Genomic DNA, 15317 nt, shown 5'->3' with positions numbered 1-15317 from the left:
CATACCATCAAACAGTGTTGATTCTGACTTCAGTGGAAAAACAAAATTGGTTCCAAAGGATGTCTCTTGGGGAAAATCAGAAATCTAACACCTATGGAAACTGAGATCTGGGCAGGGGTACCAAACCTTTTTTAAGCCATGATACCTGACCATTAACCAAGGTTGGGAACCCAAGTTGTCATGGGGAAAGCGTACAAACTCCTTAAAGACAGTAATAGGACTCTTATTACTGATGTTGTAAAGCATTGTGCTGACAGGACAGCCTGGGGGGCTTGTCTACAAAGGACATATGGGTGGAGCTGAGGAACGGGAAAGGTGTGACCACACTAATAGTGTTGTATTATAGACCGCCCAATAGTCAGAGAGAATTGGCGGAGCAAATCTGCAGAGAGATAGCAGACCAATGTAAGAAACAGAAAGTTGTAATAGTAAGGGATTTTAACTTTCCACATATTGACTGGGACTCCCACACTGTGAAAGAGTTAGATGACATGGAGTTTGTCAAATGTGTTCAGGAAAGTTTTCTAAATCAATATATAGAGTTACCAATGAGAGAGGATGCAATACTTGATCTCCTATTAGGGAACCAGACAGGTCAGGTGACAGAAGTATGTGTAGGTGAACATTTTGGGTCCAGTGACCATAATATCATTAGATTCAAGTTAATTATGGATAAGGATAGGTCTGGTCCTCGAGTTAAGGTTCTAAGTTGGAGAAGAGCCAATTTTGAGGAAATGAGAAAGAATCTAGGAAGAGTGGATTGGGATAAGTTGTTTTCTGGCAAAGATGTGTTCAGTATGTGAAAGGCATTCAAAGGTGAAATTTCAAGAGTGCAGAGTTTGCATGTTCCTGCCAGGATTAAAAGTAAAGTTAACAGGCATAGGGAATCTTGGTTTTCAAGGGATATTGATGATCTGGTTAAGAAAGAGAGAGGTGTATAGCAGGTATAGACAACAAGGACAAAATGAGGTACTTGAAGAGTATAGAAAGTGTAAGAAAATACTAAAGAAGGAAATCAGGAAGGCAAAAAGAAGACATGAGGTTGCTTTGGCGGATAATATGAAGGTAAATCTGAAGGGTTTCTACAAGTTTATTAAGAGTAAAAGGATAGTAAGGGACAAAATTGGTCCCCTAGAAGATCGGAGTGGTCGTCTATGTGTGGAGCCTTATGAGATGGGGGAGATCTTTTATAAAAAAAAAAACAATTTTTTTGCATCAGTATTTACTCAGGAAACTGACATAGCGTATATGGAAGGAAGGGAAACAAGCAGCAGTGTCATAGAACATAGAGATTAAAGAGGAGGAGGTGCTTGCTGCCTTACAGTGAATAAAGGTAGATAAATCCCCCGGGCCTGACATGATATTTCCTCGGACCTTGAGAGAGACTAATGTAGAAATTGCAGGGGCCCTGTCAGAAATATTTAAAATGTCCTTAGCCACGGGTATGGTGCCAGAGGATTGGAGGGTAGCTCATGTTGTTCCATTGTATAAAAAAGGCTCCAAAAGTAAACCAGGTAATTACAGGCCGGTGAGCCTGACATCAGTAGTAGGTAAGATGTTCTGAGAGATTGGATATACAAGTATTTGGACAGCCAAGGGCTTATTAAGGATAGTCAACATGGCTTTGTGCGTGGTAGATCATGTTTAATGAATCTTGTAGAGTTTTTCAAGGAGGTTACCAACAAAGTAGATGAAGAAAAGGTTGTGGATGTTGTCTACATGGACTTTAGTAAGACCTTTGACAAGGTCCCACATGGGAGGTTAGTTCAGAAGGTTCAGACACTAGGTATCCATGGAGAGGTTGTAAACTGGATTTGAAGTTGGCTGCGTGGGACAAGACAAAGTGATAGTGGATGATTGCTTATCAGACTGGAGGCCTGTGACTAGTGGTGTGCCTCAAGGATCTGTGCTGGGACTATTGTTGTTTGTTGTCTATATCAATGATCTAGATAATAATGTGGTAAATTGGATCAGCAAGCTTGCTGATGACACTAAGATTGGAGGTGTTGTGGACAGTGAGGAAGGCTTCCAAAGCTTGCAGAGTGATCTGGACTAAAACTGGAAAAATGGACTAGAAAATGGCAGATGGAACTTAATGCAGACAAGTGTGAAATGTTGCACTTTGGAAGGACAAGTCAAGGTAGGACAGACGCAGTAAATGGTAGGGCATAACGAGTGCGGAGGAACAAAGAAATCTGGGAGTTCAGATAAATAATTCCCTGAAAGTGGTGTCACAGGGTTGTAAAGAAGGCTTTTGGCATCCTGGCTTTCATAAATCAAAGTATAGGGTTTCGGAGTTGGGATGTTATGGGGAGGTTGTATAAGACAATGGTGAGGCCAAATTTGGAGCATTCTTGTCACCTAACTATAGGAAGGGATCAGTAAGATTGAAAGAGTGCAGAGAAGATTTACAAGGATGTTGCTGGGTCTTCAGGAGTTGTGTTACAGGGAAAGATTGAACAGGTTAGGACTTTATTCCTTGGAGGGTTGAAGAATGAGGGGAGATTTGATAGAGGTTTACAAAATTGAGGGGTATAGACAGAGTAAATGTGAATAGGCTCTTTCCACATAGATTAGGAGAGATAAATATGAGAGGACATGGCTTTAGGGTGAAAGGGGAAAGGTTTAGGGGGAACATTGGAGGAACTTCTTCACTCAGCATGGTGGGAGTATGGAACGAGCTGCCATCTGACATGGTAAATGCGGGCCCACTCTTAAGCTTTAAGAATAAATTGGATAGCTACATGGATGGGAGAGGTCTGGAGGGTTACGGACTGGATGCAGGTCAATGGGACTAGCGGAATAATGTTTTGGCACAGACTAGAAGGGCCGAATGGCCTGTTTTCTGTGCTGTAGTGTTCTATGGTTCTATTGTCCTAACTGCTATGCTACACTTCTGGTTGGGACAGGGTCATCCTGAATAAAATAGAAACTGTAGGACAAGACACAAAAGCAAAGGGTTTTAGGATTGAGGTTCCAAATTGTGGAGAAAAAAGTGTGGAAGGAATAAACGTGCCAATGGCTTTTGGGACCACCTGGTAAAGGAAGCCATTGAAATAAAGCAAGAGGAAAAGAATTTTAACGATGACAAAGGCCTCACTCTAAGTAAGAACTGATATTCGATTGTAAACAAGGAAGGAGTGTGGAAACCTGATTGGATGAGGACTAGCCAATCAGGAGGGACAGACTACGGGGGTATAAATACCACTGTCCTAGGCATCATCCCTGATGAAGATGGCAGAGTTTGTCATTGAAACGTTGGTATAGTCAATGCCTGTACATGGCTGGAAGCCCGAGAAGAGTTTATTCGTCATATACGACAGGAAAGCACGAGATCCTTTTTGAAATTGTGGGAGGTTTGGAAGAGGCTCATGAGCTGACATCAAAATACAAGTATTATATGAAAGATTGAAATAAACCTAAGGCTCAGGAGAGCTGGAATTGTCCAAGTACGTTGAATGGCTTTAACGTCTGTTAATTAAAAATTGAGAACACTCATGAGGACAAGAGAGTCTGTCGGGAGTTGGAAGAGAGTTAATGAAAGAATTATACTCCACTCCTCACACTTGTTTCCCATACTCAGTCTGTGACCACACTTTGTTTTAGCAGGCTTTCTACCTCTCTCCATGGCAGCCCCACAATGCAGAGTGATGCACCCTGGGCCTCGGGCGACAGATCCTGAGGTCGCCCCTACAGAAAATACTGACTCCTTTGTATCATTTTTAATGTCTCCGATCATCAGCTTAGCAGGATTAAGTAATGAAAAAGTAAAACGCTAAAAGGTAATAAATTTACTTAAAATAGATCATTGATGCTAATTGATTAAAAACATCTAAGGTTAAATAAAATATAGAAGCAATAAATTCAACCCAGTTTAATGGTCCAGGTAAATGAATGGATCACACTTCAAATGCAAACTAGGATTGGCATACGGCTGGGGCACCAGAGGTACCTCCTCATCTTGGTGCATTTGCCTGCTGGCCTTGACTTCAGTGATGAATGCAGTGACTGAGAGAGATGCCAGCTACCTCACAGTCTGAACGCCAGCTCTGTTTTACCTGCCAGGCTGTAATCTCCCTGCGGAGGAGACACAGGACCAACTCCAGAAGCTGGGTAAGGTCACGTAAGCGCACAGGTCCGAGCCAAGCTGGTCTGTGGGGAGCACAGAGTGAGCCGACAAAGATTTATTTGGAAGTTTTAGAGGGTGAAAGTATTCAATTGAAACTATATGGTGAACTTGTCAATTCATGAGGTGCATTGATAGGGTGAGTAGTCTTTTTTTAGGGTAAACGTGAGACCCTAAGAAATAGGAGCAGGAAGAACCCATTAAACTCTGCTTTAAATATACCCACTCACTTGGCCTCCACAGCTGCCTGTGGCAATGGATTTCACAGATTTACCACCTTCAAACTAAAGAAATTCCTCATCTCTATTAGAGTCATAGGGAAGTACAGCACAGAAACAGGCCATTTGGCCCATCTAGTCCATGCCAAAACAATTTAACTGCCTACTCCCATCAACCTGCGCTGGGACTATAGCCCCTCATACCCCTATCATCCATATACCAATCCAAATTTCACTTAAACATTGAAATCAAGGTCGCATGCACCGCTTGTGCTGGCAGCTCATTCCACATTCTCATGACACTCTGAGTGAAGAAGTTTCCCCTCATGTTCCCCTTAAGCTTTTCAGCTTTCACCCTTAACCCATGACCTCTGGTTGTAGTCCCACCCAGTCTCAGTGGAAAAAACATGCTTCCATTTACCCTATCTATACCCCTCTTAATTTTGTATACCTCTATCAAATACTCCTCAGGATCTTCTACATTATAAGGAATACAGTCCTACCCTATTCAATCTTTCCTGGCATCGTCCTTGTAAATTTTCTTTGTGTTCTCTTTCACCCTTGTTTACATCTTTCCTGTAGGATGGTGACCAAAACTGCACACAATATTCCAAATTAGGCCCAACTAATGTCTTATACAACTTCAAAGTATCATCTCGTCTCTTGTACTCAATGCATTGATTTATGATGACCAATGTGCCAAAAGCTTTCTCTACCACCCCATCTACCTGTGATACTTCCAGCAAATTATGGACGTCTTCTATTCCCAGATCCTTTTGTTCTACTACATCCTTCAGTGACCACAGTTCACCGTGTAAGGCCTACTCTGGTTGGTACTACTGAAGTGCAAAACCTCACACCTGTCTGCATTAAATTCTACCTGGCATTTTTCAGCCAATTTTTCCAGCTGATGTAGATCCCTGATAGCCTTCCCGTTGTCCACTACACCATCAATCTTGATGTCATCTGCAAATTTGCTGACCCATTTAATCCAGATCGTGGGCACAGTGACAAACAATAATAGACCCAGCACCAATCTGTGCAGCACACTACCAGGCAGAAGCCTCCAGTCAGAGAGACAACTCTCAACCTCCACACTCTGGCTTCTCCCACAAAGCCAATGTCTAATCTAATCTACTACCTCATCTTGAATGCCAAGCGTCTGAGGATTTTTGACCAGCCTCCCATGTAGGACCATGTCACATACCTTGCTAAAGTCCATGTAGACAGCATCCACTGCCTTGGCTTCATCCACTTTCCTGGTAATTTCCTCAAAAAAAAAACTCTATAAGATTGGTTGGACATCATCTACCATGCATGAAGCCATGCTGACTATCCTTAATCAGTCCATGTCTATCCAAATACTCATATATCCAGTCCCTTAGGATATCTTCCAATAACTTTGCCACAACTGATGACAGACTCTCCCCCCTATAATTACCTGGTTTATGATTAGAGGCTTTTTTAAACATTGGCTATGCTCCAATCCTCTGGTACCTCTCTTGTCGCTGAGAATAATTTAGATATCTCTGCAAGGGCCACAGCAATTTATCCACCCTGATTTGCATCAGGACATAAAACACCACCTCCTCTATAATCTTTATTGGGTCCATGAAGATGATACCACTTTGCCTCACTTCTATAGACTCTGTCTCCATCTCAGATGCAAAAAAATTATTTAAGATCTCTCCCATCTGTCTTGGCTCCACTCATGGATTACCATCCTGGTCTTCCAGAGGACTAATATTGTCCCTTGCAATCCTTTTGCTCTTAACATACTGTATCTGTAGACTCCCTTTGGATTCTCCTTCATCTTGTCTGTTAGAGAAAGTTCATGCCTTCTTTTAGTCCTCCTGATTTCTTTCTTATGTGTTCTCTCACATTTCTTATATTCCATAAGCACCCCATTTGTTCCTACCTGCCTATACCTGCTGTGCACCTCATTTTTTCTTTTAACCAGGGCCTCAATATGTCTTGAAAACCAAGATGCCCTATACTTATTACCTTTAACTTTTGTTCTGATAGGTACATACAAGCTATATACTCTCAAAATTTCACTTTTGAAGGCCTCCCACGTACCAAGCACACCTTTGCCAGAAAACAGCCTGTCCCATTCCACAGTTGCCAGATCCTTTCTGATACCATCAAAATTAGCCTTTCTCCAATTTAGAATCTCAGCCCGTGGACCAGTCCTATTTTTTTGCATATTTGCTTTGAAACTAATGGCATTGTGGTCACTCGATGTAAAGTTTTCCCCTACACAAACTTTTGGCACCTGTCCTGTTTCATTCCCTAATAGCTGGTCCAGTATTACACGCTTTCTCTTTGGGACTTCTACATACCGAAGAAGGAAGCTTTCCTGAACACATTTGACAAACTCTATCCCATCTAGTCCTTTTACAGTATGAGATTCTCAGTCAATATGTATAAAAGTTAAGCAATAACAATCTTATGTTTCTTGCAACGGTCTGCGATCTCTTTACAAATTTGTTCCTCTAAATCCCTAGCACTGTTTGGTGGTCTGTAATATAGCCCCATTAATGTGGTCATAACTTATTTATTTCTCAGTTCCACCAGTAACACCTCACTAAGCAAGTTCTCCAGTCTGTCCTGATGGAGCACTGCCGTCACATTATCTCTGACTAGTAATGCCTCATCTCCTTTAATCCCACTCTGTCACATGTAAAACCCTTGAATATTGAGCTGCCAGTCCTGCCACTTCTGCAACAAAGTTTCAGTAATGTCTATAATGTCATAATTCCAGGTGTTGATCCATGCCCTGATCTCATCCTGTTCCTACGAACCCTGTTCTTAAGGGATGACCTTCTATTCTGACACTGTGCCCTCTGGTTCCAGAATTTCCCGCTATTGGAAATATCCTCTGTATTCCACTCTAAATAGGCCGTTCAATATTCTGTCGGTTTTAATGAGATCCCCCTCATTTGTCTAAACTCCAGCGAGTACAGACCCAGAGGCATCAAACACTCCTTATACATTTTCATTTTGAGTCTAAAACTAAAGGGCATAAATTTAGGGTGAGAAGGGAAAGATTTGACATAGACCCGACGGGCAAGTTTTTCACACAGAGAATGTGAATAGAGCGAGCTGCCGAAGGCCATACAGTTACAACATTTAAAAGAGATTTGGACAGGTACATAGATAAGAAAGGTCAAAGTAAATTTATTGGCAAAGTACACACACACACACACACACACACACACACACACATATGCCTGCAAGAAAATGTATCTCAAGATAGCACACGGTAACATGGTAACATATATGCCTGTAAGGAGTGTGTACGTTCTCCTTGTGACTGCATAGGTTTCCTCCAGGTACTCCAGTTTCCTCCCACATTCCAAAGCCGTACTGTTAGTCATTGTAATTCATCTCGTGATTAGGTAAGGGGGACTGCTGGGCAGTGCAGCTCGAAGGGCCAGAAGACGTACTCTGCGCTGTGTCTCGATAAATGAATAGATTTTTAAACTGTACATAAAACTGACAAACAACCAATGTGCAAAAGAAGACATTGCGTACGAATAAAAATAAATAATACAGTGAATGTGAGCTGTGGAGTGCTTGCAAGTGAGTCTGTTCAGAGCTGTGGTGAGTGAAGTTGTTCACATCGGTCCTGGGGCCTGAGGGATACAGGGCAAATGCAAGCAAGTCGGACTAGTTTAGATAGGAAGCTTGATCAGCATTGACAGGTTGGGCTGAAGGATCTATTTCTGTGCTGTGCAATTCCAAGACCAAGTGCAAGCTAAAAGCAAGCACACAAAATTTCAGCCAAATTTCTTTGACTAATCAGACTGAGTCATCAGAATAGCAAAACTCAGTGTTTTGCTTTTGAATTTAATTTGAGTTAGTTGACCTGCTGTGTGCCATAAGCTTTATGTGAATTAATCTGGTGCACAAAACTCAGAAAGCAGCTTGCTATTTCAAAATTTCCATGCTAATAAATGTTCTGTGGTCACCAGCTGAAGGACGCCAACTGATCTTTATTGAAATGAGCATTCCTAATGTGTAAAAATACTTCATGGTCAGAAAAATTAGCAGAAGCCCGGCCATGTTAATGAAATCCATTTGATTCAGCTCCCAATTAATTAATTTGAATAAATAAACAAAGACAAAAAGCAAAATCCATAATGGGAACAGCATACTTAACAGATGGGCTTGACAATGGGCTCAGCATCAATACTCCAGGAGACCCCTGACTCTGAATGTTACAGAGGCTGCTTGCATCTGAATTGAGGCTTACTGTTAATTAATATGACATTGTGCCCACTCTTTACCACTAACTCTTTGGAACTCCCTTAGGAAGACTTCCTTTTATGATCTGTTTGCTCTGTTCATGATTTTGTGATTTCCCCAATGGTCCACTAACTCACTATGCACCCACTATGCAACTTTCAATTCCTCTTTTCCCATATCGTTACCAATAAAATACTTCAAAAGTACACAGTGTTGTAACTACAAGGTATATCTCATTCTCCTGTGGTCCACGGAATAAAGTCTTAACCTATTAAACGTATTCAAAACTATGAGGGTACAGATAGGGTAAATGCATGCAGGCTTTCTTTCGCTGAGGTTGGGTGAGACTAAACTAGGTTAAGGGTGAAAGGTGAAATAGCTAAGTGGAACCTGAGGGAAACATCTTCACTCAGAGGGTAGTATGAGTCTGGAACGAGCTGCCAGTGGAACTGGTGGATGTTGGATCGATTTCAACACTTAACAACACTTTGGATAAGAACATGGATGAGAAGGGTTACGTCGTCCAAGCACTTGCAGGTCGATGAGGCGAGGCAGAATAGCAGTTCAGCATGGATTGGATGGGCCAAGTGGACTAAGTGTACTTTTTCTGTGCTACCGTGCTCTTTGACCCGGAGGAAACTCACACGATTGCGAGGAGAATGAATAAACTTCTTACAGACTGCGGCAGGAATTGAACCCCAATCGCGAGCACTGTGAAGCATTGTCCCCTCTGCCACACTGCTACAGCATGCCCTCACTATTGTAGTGCAAGACCAGATTAGGCATTTGACCCCCAGTATCTGACATGAGGACTCGTAATTTCTGATTGAGAGGGAAGATTTCCACTCACTTGCAGCTCTGGACAAAACTCCTCTTTGATTATTGTTGCTGTTTAGAAATATCTGTGCTAGAACATTTTGTAACACAAGGAACTAATCTTCATTGAAGGGAAAGAACACATTATCTCTTTATAATATCTTTTGATAGGTTACTCACACACATAATCCTCAGCAGCTCAGTTTTCCATTAAATTTAGATTAGAGCTGAAATGATACTTAATTTTAAAAGTCTCCATTCAACCATAGATGATATCAATAATTTTAGCTTTGTGTTGAAGCTTAATTGGATGCAAATCTATTGCCTGTGATCTCCAGAAGCACACAGGAAATGTTGGAGGAACTCAGCAAGGCAGGCAACATCTATGGAGGGAAAGAAACATTGACATTTCGGGAGATATCAATTAGGTTACCCCTCATTCTTCTAAATTTGAGTGAATACAGGCCTAGAGCCATCAAATGTTCTGCTTATGACAAGCCATTCAATCCTGGAATCATGCTTGTTAACCTCCTTTGAACCCTCTCCATTTTCAGCACATCCTTTCTAAGCTAAGGGACCTAAAACTACTCATTATACTCCAACTGAGTCCTCACCAGTGCTTTTATATTACAGTCCTCTTGAAATGAATGTTAACATCGCTTTTGCCTTCCTCACCACAGACTCAACCTGCAAATTAACCTTCAGAGAATCCTGCACAAGCACTCCCCAGTCCCTTTGCATCTCACTTTTTCTATTTTCTTGCCATTTAGAAAATAGTCAATCCTTTCATTTCTTCTACCAAAGTATATGATCATACACTCCCCAACACCGTATTCCATCTGTCACTCCCTTGCTTATTTTGCTTATCTGTCAAAGTCCTTCTATAGCCTCTCTACTTCCTCAAAACTACTTGCCCCTCCACCTACATTTGTATTGTCTGCAAACTTGGCAACAAACCCATTAATTCCATCATCTAAATCATTGACATGTAATGTAAGAAGAATTGGTCACAACACAAGCCCTTGTGGAATACCACTAGTCACCGGCAGCCAAGCAGAAAAGGTTTCCTTTACTCCCACTCTTTGCCTCAGGCACTATTTTATCCATGCTAAAATCTTTCCATTAATGACACGGCCTTGTTAGGCAGCTTCATGTGTGGCATCTTGTCAAAGGCCTTCTGGAAGTCCAAGAACACAACATCAACCGATTCTCCTTTGTCTATTCTGCTTTTTATTTCTTCAAAAAATTCCAACAGATTTGTCAGGCAAGATTTTCCCTTGAAGAAACTATGCTGATTACGGCCTATTTTGTCACGTGCCTCCAAATACCCTGGGATTTCATCCTTACCAATCGACTCCAACATCTTCCCAACCACTGAGGTCAAGACTAACTGGCCTATAGTTTCCTTTCTTCTGCCTCTCTTCCTTCTTGAAGAGTGGAGTGACATTTGTAATTTTCCAGTCTTCCAGAACCAATCTCTTCAGCCACCTCTTTCAGAATCCTGGGGTGTTTACTATCTGGTCCAGGAGATTTATCGACATTCAGACCTTTCTGTTTCTCAAGGACCTTCTCTCTAGTAATGGTAACTTTGCACACTTCATGACCTCTGACACCTGGAATTTCCACCATACTGCTAGTATCTTCCACAGTGAAGACTAATGCAAAACACTTATTCTGTTCATCCACCATTTCCCTGTCCGCTACTCTTGCCTCTCCAACGTTGTTTTCCAGCAGTCCATTATCCTCGCTCGCCTCTCTTTTACACTTTATGTATCTGAAGAAACTTTAGGTATACTCTTTAATATCATTGGCTAGGTTACTTTTATATTTCATCTTTACCTTAATTACTTTTTGGTTGCCTTCTGTGGTTCGCTTTTAAATGCTTACCAATCCTCTAGTTCCCCACTAATTTTTGTTCTATTATATGCTGTCTCTGGCTTTTACATTGGCTTTGATTTCGCTTGTTAGCCACGGTTGTGTCATCTTGCCTTTAGAAACCTTCTTCCTCTTTGTGCTTTCTGAATTGCTTCCAGAAATTCCAGCGATTGCTGCTCTGCCGACATCCCTGCCAGTGTTCTTTTCCAATCAGTTCTGGGCAACTCCTCTCTAATGCCTCGATAATTCCCTTTACTGCGCTGTAATACTGATACATCTGACTTCAGCTTCTCCTTCTCAAATTTCAGGGTGAATGGAATCATATTATGATCACTTTTCCCTAAGGGTTCTTTTATCTTAAGCGCACTAATCAATTCTGATTCATTCCACAACACCCAATCAAGAATAGCTGATCCCCTAAAAGGCTCAACCACAAGCTGATCTAAAAAACCATCTCATAGACATTCTAGAAAATTTCCCTCTTGGGATCAAGCACCAGTCTGATTTTCCCAATCTACCTGCATACTGAGATCCCCATGACGATTGTAACATTGCCTCTTTTGGCATGCATTTTCTATCTCTTGTTGTAATTTGTAGGCCACATCCTTACTTCTGTTTGAGGGTCTATATACAACTCCCATCAGTGTCTTTCTACCCTTGCAGTTCCTTAGCTGTATCCAGAATGATTCAACACTTTCCACCCCTATATCTCCTCTTTCTAATGATGTGATTTCATTTTTTACCAACAGAGCAATCCCACCACCTCTGCCATCCTGCCTGTCCTTTCGATATAATGTGTATACTTGGACATTAAGTGCCCTGTTATAATCTTCTTTCAGCCATGTTTCGGTGATCCTTACAATATCATATATGCCAAACTGTAACTGTGCTACATATTCATCTACTTTATTCTGCATACTGCGCCCATTCAAATATAACACCTTCAGTCCCGTATTCACCGTTTTTGATTTTTTTCTGCCTTTTACATTGCAACTCATCCTGCTGACTGCAATTTTGCCCTATAATCAGCCCCTCCTTGCTAGAAGTCTCACTACACATTGCCTTTGTTTGTAAACCATAAGACCATAAGACATAGGAGCAGAATTAGGCCATTCAGCCCATCAAGTCTGCTCCGCCATTCCATCACGGCTGATCCCGGATCCCACTCAATCTCATACACCTGCCTTCTTGCCATATCCTTTGATGCCCTGACTGATCAGGAAATGATAAACTTTTGCCTTAAGTATATGCACGGACTTGGCCTCCACCACAACCTGTGGTAGAGCATTCCACAGATTTACTACTCTCTGGCTAAAAAAATTCCTCCTTACCTCTGTTCTAAAGAGTCACCCCTCAATTTTGAGGCTATGCCCTCTAGTTCTGGATACCCCTACCATAAGAGACATCCTCTCCACATCCACCCTATCTAGTCCTTTCAACATTCAGTAGGTTTCATTGAGATCCCCTGCATTCTTCTAAATTCCAGTGAGTACAGGCTCAGCATCATTTTCCTGTGGTCCAATGTCAACTCTCATCTCTCTTTTACTCTTTATATAACTGAAAAAACTTTTAGTATCCTGCTTTATATTATTGGCTAGTCTGTCCTCATATTTCATCTTCTCTCTTCTTATAGCTTTTTTAGTTGCCTTTTATTAGATTTTAAAAGCTTCCCAATCATCCAACTTCCCACTCACTTTTGCTACCTTATATGTACTTTCCTTGGCTTTTATGCAGTTCTTAGCTTCCACGGTTGCCCACACCTGCCATTTGAGAACTTCTTCCTTTGAGGGACATACCTATCCTGCACCTTGTGAACCATTCCCAGAAAATTCAGCTATCTCTGCTGTTCCATCATCCCTGCCAATGTCCTCCAATCCAGCTGGGCAAGCTCCTCTCTCATGCCTCAGTAAGTCCCTTTATTCCACTGTAACACAGATCCATGTGAGTTATGCTTCTCCCTCTTGTATTGCAGTATGAATTGAATCAACCACCTGCCTCATCCTCAGCATTATCACTCTGGTTCCCAAACCCCTGCCAAATGTCTAGTCAACCTGCCCTCAAGGATATTTGACCCCCTTGGGTTCAGGTGTAACCCATCCCTTTTGCACAGGTCATGCCTTTCTCAGATTCTCAGAAAACATCCCAATGATACTTAAATCTGAACCCCTCCCCCACACCAGTTCCTCAGTCATGCATTCACCTGCCAAATCTTACCCTCACTGCACATGGCACAGGCTGCAATCCAGAGATTACTACCCTGGAGCTCCTGTTTTTCACCTTTTTACCTAGCTCCCTAAGATCTCTCTTCAGGACCTCCTCACCTGGTCTACTACCTGTGTCATTGGTGCCAATATGTACCAAGACTTCTGGCAGCTCACCCTCGCCCTTGAAACCCAATCCAAGATATCCCTGATCCTGGCTTCAGGGAGGCAACATTCCATCCGGGTGCCTCCCTTCCACCCACCGAATCTCGTCTCTGTTCTCCTGACTATAGAATCTCCTATCAACTCTGCTGTCCTCTTCACCTCCCTGCTCTTCTGAGCCACAACACCAGACTCAGTGCCAGAGACGCTGTCACTGTGGCTCCCCCCGGTAGGTCATCCCACTTATTAGTATCTAAATTTATTTACTTATCATCGAGGGGAACAGCCACAGATGTACCCCTCCTTCACCTGAGAGTCGCCCATTTGCCTGCCTCCTGCAATCCAGGGGTGACTATCTCCCTGTAGCTTCTGTCTATCACCGCATCCTTCTCCCGTACGAGTCAAGGATCATCGAGTTGCAGCTGCAGTCCCTTAATACGTTTTCTCATGAGTTGCAGGTCGATGCACCTGGTGCAGGTATATTTATCTGAGAGACTGGAGTCCTCCCAGACGTCCCACACCCAAACACAGAACGAAAAACTGCCCCTGGAGCCTTTCCTACGAAACAACTGAGTCCTAATGGATGAGAAAGAACAAATAAGAATGGGAAGAGAGAAATTTGCCAAATACTTTACCAAGGTCAACCATGATTAGCTAAAGCCACTCTGACACTGGCACACACAAAAGAATGGCCTCTCCACTTGCACTTGAGTTATTTTTATTGCCCCACTCTAACCAATCCCTCTTGTTGATTGGTCGTTCCTTATCGCATCGAAACTGCCATGAAGCACTGCCCGTTGAATCTCAGTCACGGTCCTGATTGAAAGGTAGCTCTTTTTATACACCCCCTGACATTGATCGTCCAATGTCGACAATTCATTAACTTCTGGAGTTCGCGGAAATTCTGTCAGGATGAAAAGAGATGAAACCCTCCAGTTGGATAGCCACTTCAGGGGTGGTATCCTGGAGCCATGTTTCCGTCTGGATGAGCACACAGCAGTTCTTTATCTCACACTGACTCAGATGAGACGCTGGTTGCCTAGTTAGTTTTCTAGGGTTTGAAAGCATAATTGATAAGAGAGCTGACCTCATAGGGTTTTGCCATTAGACTCACAGGACTACCAGCGTGCTTTTTGTGCTTGTGTTTCCTTGCGCACTGCTTCCAATGGAGTATCCCCTGGGCCGTTTAAGCGGGGGATGACAAGGGCACAATAGGCCCATGTTGCAGAGCTTTTCTGCAATCCAACAATTCACTAGTGAGATAGACTTGCATTACTCGATGTCACCTTATGTACAGACATCCCTGTGCCTAGTGTCACTTTATGGACATACAACCGATCTATGTATAAAGCTCAAACACGAGGAAATCTGCAGCTGCTAGAAATTCAAGCAACACACACAAAACGTGCTGGTGAACGCAGCAGGCCAGGCAGCATCCATAGGAAGAGGTACTGTCGACGTTTGGGACCGAGACCCTGTATAAAGCTGCTTTGTATATTTATATTTATTGTGTCCTTTATCTTATTGTGTTCATTTTTTGTGTTGCATTGGATCTGGAGTAACAATTACTTTGTACCCTTTACACTTGTATACTGGAAATGACATTAAACAATCTTGAAGCTTGAATTCTATATTTCTACCGCTTCTGAAGCTCCTGACTGTCTACTC

The sequence above is a fragment of the Mobula birostris genome, chromosome 11 (assembly GCF_030028105.1).
Source record: "Mobula birostris isolate sMobBir1 chromosome 11, sMobBir1.hap1, whole genome shotgun sequence".
Taxonomy (NCBI): Eukaryota; Metazoa; Chordata; class Chondrichthyes; order Myliobatiformes; family Myliobatidae; genus Mobula; species Mobula birostris.
This window is presented reverse-complemented; position numbering follows the sequence as displayed.